At 27.6% G+C, this 7,935-nt stretch overlaps 1 long non-coding RNA gene across 1 annotated transcript; it reads right to left on the bottom strand.

Moving 5' to 3' along the window:
- Positions 1–4,363: 4,363 nt before the first annotated feature.
- On the bottom strand, positions 4,364–5,024 carry LOC145042501 (uncharacterized). The gene is made up of 2 exons (XR_013680679.1): positions 4,557–5,024; positions 4,364–4,441 (listed from the first exon to the last, which is right to left on the bottom strand). It is a non-coding gene; the product is annotated as an uncharacterized LOC145042501 (long non-coding RNA).
- Between the last annotated feature and the right edge of the window lie 2,911 nt (positions 5,025–7,935).

The raw sequence follows: 7,935 nt of genomic DNA, 5'->3' as shown, positions 1-7,935 counted from the left end.
TTTATTTTCATTTTTTTTAGAAATATATGTACATTTTTTATTTTACTTTTATATATACTTTATTTATTATTTTTTTTTTCATTTTTTAACTTTATTTTTCAACATTTTTTTAAACCTTTTAACCTTTTGTTTTCTATTTTTTAGTGTATATATTGAGTATATTAGAGTTTTTTTAGGTTTTTTCATATTTCTTTTCGTATTATATTTTATTTTTTTCACCTTTTTATTTATTTATTTATTTTTTCTATTTTTTGTTATTTATGGTTTTTCTAATATTTTTTCTAAGGGTTTTTCATATTACAAATTTTCTTTTCTATTTTTTCCTATTTTAGTTATTTATGGGTTTTCTAATGTTTTTATTTACTTTGATTCAAGTAAACGAACTTGAATTCAATATAAATTACTATAACAATTTTTTTTTATAAAGATCGACTATTAGTATTATTTTTTGTTTTTTTTAGTCTATTATAAAATTAAAATATATTATCTTGAATTTAATCTATTGATATCACATATAGAAATATGATTTAATTTGCAAGTTATATAACACATTGAATCACTAATTCTTAGTAAACAAACTCTTTTTTTTTTAATTTTCATTTTTTTCGTAACATAAATATAATAGCACTAAAGAAAAAAAAAAGAAAATAAGTTGGACCGAAATTATAAATATAAACATAACTAGTTTATTTACTTGAATAAAAATAAAAAACAATTACAAAAACTATAAATTATCAAAATTGTAATATACTCTAATATATTAATACATTTTGTATTTTTTTGAAAAATGTCAATAAAAAGATAAAAATACAAAAAAAAAACCAAATAATTGGAAAACAAACAAGAAAAAAATAAAAAAAAATAAAAAGACGAAAAAACATAAAATATAATATGAAAAGAAATATGAAAAAACCTAAAAAAACTCCAATATACTCTATATATACACTAAAAAATAGAAAACAAATTTAAACATGTTTAAAAAAATTGTTGAAAAATATAGTTAAAAAATGAAAATAAGTAAAATATATATATAAAAAAAGAAAATAAAAAATGTACATATATTTATAAAATAACCGAAAATAAGTAAAGTATACAAAAAAAAGTTAAAAAACCATGTGGTGTAATTTTTTTCAAACCTTAGGGACTAAATTTGAAAATTTTAGGACTGATTTTTGCAAAAAAGTTAACCAACTTAACCATGAAACTCGTTAAGTGGGCTAGAGTGATAATTCTACGAGAAAGTTGTGGCCACAACAATAAAAAAAATCAGGGCTTTTTCCAATTACGCGTTAAAAATTTAGGGCTTTTATAATATTAACCCATGTTCAGGAGGAACTGATGAAGCAATCAAGACTTTAGACAACACAAAGGAAAGAACCGGTGAGGATACATGCACCACAGATCTATCCATAATGCCTGCTGAATCATCCGAGGTTGAAAAGAGCCCTAAAAACCATTGCAAATCATTTGAAGATAGGTGAAAATCTTATTGTCATGAGAGGTGTTCATCTACTGAGTTGATTCAGTCACGAAAGCCTGGTTATCATCATTCAGAGGGCTTGAAAATAATAGATAAGTATCATATATATCATTCAAGATACCATAGTCCTATATATAACAATAGGACCCGTAAAGATTCTATACCCAAATATCACCATGAAAATGTTGACATCATCTTCTCAATAAGATGACATGAAGAAAGAAAACACGGGGAGCATAGATATCATGGAAGATACAATACTCCTGTATATAATAATATGACCTATGACTATGAGAGACTGCATCCTTTTGATCCTTATAATGAGGAAGGCATGTTATATTCAAAAGAATCAGAATCTCCTCTTGATTATTACCATGGTGAAAGGTTTTCTGATTATGAACGATTTGGACCCAAAATGGGTCGATCCCCCTTTTTAAGAAGTTTAGAAGAGGATGAATATTACGATGAACAACGAAGATATATCGATAAATTTGGATGGCATGATAAAAGGAAAGGAAATAATGTGCATTTTGGACATAAAGGAATACATGATGAATTTTTTCTTGAACAGGAATATTCCAAAGATATAAAAGGTGAAAATTTTAAATCTTTTGCTTATAATGACATGGAAAAAGATGAATATGAACATATAAATCATGAATCATGTACCACATGGGAATTTAGAGGCCCTTTGCCAAATAGGGAAGAATCCCATATCAATAATGGAAGATGCCATGGTGACATGACGCCTAGAAGTAGTTTATATGGAAGACAAAGGAGATATGAAGGGAAATTGACTAAAGGATTTAGATATGATGATTCTGAACCTTTTGATATAGAGGATTACACAGTTGATTATGATGATCGTGCGGATGTGGTAAAAAGTAGGGATCACCATTGGCAACATGTAATGCGATGGAAAGATGATGACATTATGATACCATTTGATGATGCATATATAAAAAGGCATAAGTACAAGTTTAAAAGAGCTTCAAATGTTAAGTATGAAATGAGTCATGGAAAAAGATTCCAAGGGAGAAGGAATTCAGATACACATGGAGGGAGTTATGAGTGGGTGTTTATGAATTCACATTTGGTTGATGGATCTGATCATGTTAAGGAGAAGATTGATGATTTAAAAAATGTAGATGGTTGTGGGGGGTATAAACGGAAAAGAGAAGTAATTTAATCATTAAACAATATATTATATAATGTTCTTTTTTTAATCTAATACTAATACTAATTTATATTTTTTTAAATGTTTTAACTAATTCAAAATAATAAATAATTTAAGTAATTTTCCATCACAATTAAACGGACTTTGCAATTGACATTTATACATATATCTCAACAAATAATTATATAAGAATTATTAAATAACCGTTAAGTTAGAGTTACGATATATATTTAAAAATATATCATTATTATATTTATTAAGATAATTATATTGGTTTACTGATTCGTATAAAACATGGATTATATTGGTGTTAGATAACAAAAAATTGATAAAAATATATTTTCATAATAGAAATTCCAAAAAATTGTCAAAAGATATGTCATGAGTTCATCTACTATATAAGTTGTTTCAAATATATTATGATACATAAACAATTTCTTATATTAATTAAAATAACAATAATTTTTCTTACAAACAAAATATAATGTTGTATAAAAATAACTTTTTACAAATTTATTGTTAATAATTACGATTTTTATAGTTTCTATATTATTATACAATTTATATCTTAATTTTAACTAATCATTTCTAAATTTATAGATAAAAATCTTTATAAATCAATATATTTTTGCAAATCTTTGATTAGTATTGCAATTTGAAATAATCAATAATGTTGTTTTTTTGCACAAGTTTGGTTGATTGATTTACTTTTTGCAAAAATTTGGTTGAAAAAATCTACAAAAGACAACAACAATTTCTATTAATCTCATCAAATTACTATGTAATTAAATAATTACAAATAACAATGTTATTAAAATAATATACTATTACAATTAATAAGTTTTCTAAATTAATGATATATTATTTTATACTTAATTAGTTTTTAATTATATTTAAAATTAACATCCGTAGATTCCACATATTTTAACCTAGTATATATATATATATATATATATATATATATATATATATATATATATATATATATATATATTTCCAAATATACATTAAATATGTGTTAATTTTGAAGTTAAGAGACCAATGTTAACAAGTTAACAGTTTTAAAATTTCTAACATATGAGTTTAAATTTATATATATTACAAAATTTTATATAACAAACTCATAACAAATGAAAATAGATTACATTTATTATGACAATGGTTGTGAAAGTTTTAAATATACATGTATATACAAGAGAAATAGATTACATTTATTATGACAATGGTTGTGAAAGTTTTAAATATACATGTATATACAAGAGAAATAGATTACATTTATTATGACAATGGTTGTGAAAGTTTTAAATATACATGTATATACAAGAGGAGAACAACCAATAATACATATCAAATCAAACAAATACATATACATAACACTTCATTTTATTTGTACATAAAACATCTTAAAGTGAAAAACCAAAAAAAAATATTTATTTTATCAGCTAAAATATTGAAGTACATATCTTATACAATTCCAAAATCTTCCTAAAATCATACCTATACGGCTATACGTCCCGTATCTTGATTTAAAATCAAGATACTTGTAGAAAGTCATTTTATACAAAAACTACACACAAGGCTAATGCAAAACTACACTCTAAAGAAAACGTGTTATAAATCTTCATTGAAACCCCTGGTAGTTGTGTTTTCCAGCAAAATGGAAGATCATCAATTTCCATTTCTAAAATTGAAAAACCCCTATCAAATGAAACAACAAAACATTGATTTCTTCCTTATTCATTTCTTGTGAATCATCAAACCCAAACACTCCAATCGATTCCTGTCTTAACAACCCCAAACGTCTATCTTTTATCCTCTATTGCTTCCTAAACAAAATAATAAAAATAAAAATAAAAAATAATAGGGGAGGCTGTCGGAGCAGACCCCCCGTCCATTTACCTGCAATCATCGGAGGGAGGCCGTCCCTCTCCATCTTGCTCATCGATCACCACCGAGACCGAAGCCTTTTCCACTTTTTCCTTCTCATCGGCCCCATCGGAACCACTCGCACATCTCCCCTTCTCCGGTCGAGCAAAACCTCTGGAAACCTCACCTGCTCTGAAGTTATCGCTGCTTGCGACGCCTGGAACTCGCTCTCCGCAACCGGACGAGAAGAGGGAAGCCTCGCTGCTTCACCCACCTTCATTCCTTCGGCCTCGTCGACCACCAGAACTCCCTTCCTTTGCCTGCAATTGATCCGAAGTCGCCGGACCTCTAGCTGCTTCGTGCTTCTTTCTCGTCATCGGAGCTCGTCTGCTTCATTCTTAAATCTTAACCTCGTATCCGCCTCTCTAATTACCCGATCAACAAAAGGTACACGGGGACTTATGAGCCCTAACTTCATAAAGTTGGAACCCTTAAACACAAACAACCCCTCATGAAATTCCTTTGTACAAAAAAACCCCTAAGTTATTTTAATTATGAAATGACCAAACTACCCCCACAATTAAACCATTCATTCAAAATAAGTCCCAACCCCAAACCTTGACCACATTTATTTAAAAAGACGCCTCATTTTGTATTTTTTTTTACCAAAATAATCATATTTATTAAATTAAATTACCCAACAGCCCCTACCGGTATAAATTCATTAGAAACGGACTCAAAAGTATTTCAAAGTTCAAGAATTGTAGAGTTGCGGTTTCACACGACAATTTTCTCAAAAAAAAAAAAAAAAATCAAATCTGAACAAATGGAACTCACGTTGCTAGGATGAGTGCTTACTCCCTCTTTTAATATTTTAATTATTCTCGGGGGAATACATGTGTTTATATATTTTGTTTTTTTTTTTAAAATATTATCCTTTATGCGAAAGTACAATAAATTTTGTTTATAAAAATGTTATTTAAAAATTTAACATGTTGCTACAAATAAACTAGTACAAACTTTTCGTATACGTACTAAGGATATTTTATCATGAAATAATTGATTCACATAATAAATGCTACATGACACAAAAAAAATGATTTTATTTATTTGACAGCTACTCTAATAAATAAATGTTTTTTTTTTTTTTTTTTTTTTTTTTTTTTTTTTTTTTTTGCAACTTATCATATTATCATTCAATTTGTTAAATATCACTTTATGGTTATTTTAAATTAATTTTTAGATGTTATTTTATAAGTTTTTTTCTATTTTTTAAACTTCACTTAATATTTTAATATAATAATTGCCATAAATATAATTATAAATGGATATTAATTTCATTAATGAACTTACCTTTTAATTTTAAAATTCTCAAAATTAAAATTAATTAGTGTCTTTTGTTTATTTATTTAAATTATATGTTTAAATTTTCAAGATGAAAAACAATTCTATTATAATAATTTTTTTTTCTTTTCTTATAAATTCAAAGTTCTCGAATATTTAGACCTCTATATTTATTTTTTCAAAATTAACACATGTAATACATAGGTCTTACAAGTAGTCGTATATTATAACAATCATGTTATAAAACTTCGTAGTATTTTAAGGATTCAAGCTATTACTATTTATGTATATTTAAATGTTAAAATACATACGAAACACTCTAAAATTTTCAAATAAAAATTTTCATTTTTAAAACCACACAAAGCACAGTTTCATATTTCTCAAACCCAAGTTTATAAGTTGTTCAAAATACAAGACAATAAAATGTTTGAAAATATCCCATAATCCTCATAACATAATATCTAGCTGGTGTGTAGAATCATGCTGACGCCTTCCCGTGATCCTGAGAGGTATCTGAAATACGTTTCACACAACACTGTAAGCACGAAGCTTAGTGAGTTGCCTAAAATACCATGCACAAATAATTAGCCTCTCATGGCTATACTCGATAAGGACCCTCTGTTCATATGTCTCAGTGAAAACCCTCCGGTCTCATAGCTCGGGTTGGACCCTCCAGTCTGGTATCTCAGTGAAGACCCTTTGGTCTCACAACTCGGTTTGGACCCTCCGGTCCTAACTCAATAAGGCACATATATACAACATAAATCACAAAGACAAAATGCATAATATCACATAACTCGGATAAGCACATAAGACCCTTCGGTCAGTAACTCGGATAAGACCATCCGACCACACAATATTACCACTCAGGTAAATATAGTGACAAGACTCACCTCGTAAGTAAGCAAATAGGTCTTGTACTCAACGATCGGTCTAGATTCCGCCTACTACTACAAGAAAAAGTCGAAATAACGACGGAAAAATTGCATAGCTAAAACATGATATTCCGTAGTTAAAATCGATTAGCAACGGAATTTGCTACGGATCCATTATGTAGGCAAAGTCTTCGTTAGTAAAGGTTCGTTACGGAATCCATAGCACCTTCACAACGGAATTTACAAGAGACTTATTTCGTAGAAAACTTGCTATGGACTACATCCGTAGAAACATTGTAGCAAATTAACTACAATTTATTTCCGTAGCATGTCCGTAGTGAATTAACTACGCCCCGATCCGTAGTAAATCTGTCGCAAATTAACTACAAACTAAATCCGTAGCTAGTTTCTCTAGCAAATCCGCTATGGGTAATGGCGTAGCTAGTACTCCGTAGTAAATTTACTATGACCTGATTTTGTTACAAATTAACTACAAACTAGTCCCGTAGCTAATTTTCGTAGCAAATCAACTATGGGTAATATTGTAGCAAACATTCCATAGTGAATTTACTATGATGTATCAAATATGGTGTAGTAAATTTACCACAACCTAGTTATGTTGCAGAAAAAGTTTAACAGAATATGTTTCATAGCAACATCCATAACAATTCAACTACAAAAATGTGATAGAATTAATTAAAATAAATACAAAAATAAGTCGACTTTTTCTAAAAAAAAAAATTATAACAAAATCAACATTATAAAATTGCATTAAACAGTAAAAGAAATTACATTAACTCTTAATAAAAACATAGTTTATCATCAAATAAAATTTCACTTTGTCCAAAACACCAATTATAATATCCCAAAATTTTCTAATAAATTTAAACTTTTCGAAACATTTATTTTGTAAAAAAAAAACATCCATCCATAATATAACTTAAGCAATCTATAAAATTCATATCCCCAATTTAGTAATTCCAAACATACTGTAGATAAACCATTTGTTATAACGTAGTTATAATAGAATAATAAAAGCCTTAAAATTTGTAATAAAATTTATGACAAGGACCCAATCTTCAACCTCGTCAGTGTACAGTTAAGTCGAATCCTTACCCTTGTTGGTACCCGATGTACCTGTAATAATCATTTATAGAATAAAATGGTAAGTACAAAGCTTAGTGACTTCCAAC

Source organism: Lactuca saligna, chromosome 4, assembly GCF_052625555.1.
Source record: "Lactuca saligna cultivar CGN05327 chromosome 4, ASM5262555v1, whole genome shotgun sequence".
Lineage (NCBI taxonomy): Eukaryota > Viridiplantae > Streptophyta > Magnoliopsida > Asterales > Asteraceae > Lactuca > Lactuca saligna.
Note: the sequence above shows the minus strand (reverse complement) of the source record. Positions and strands in the feature narration are given on the sequence as shown.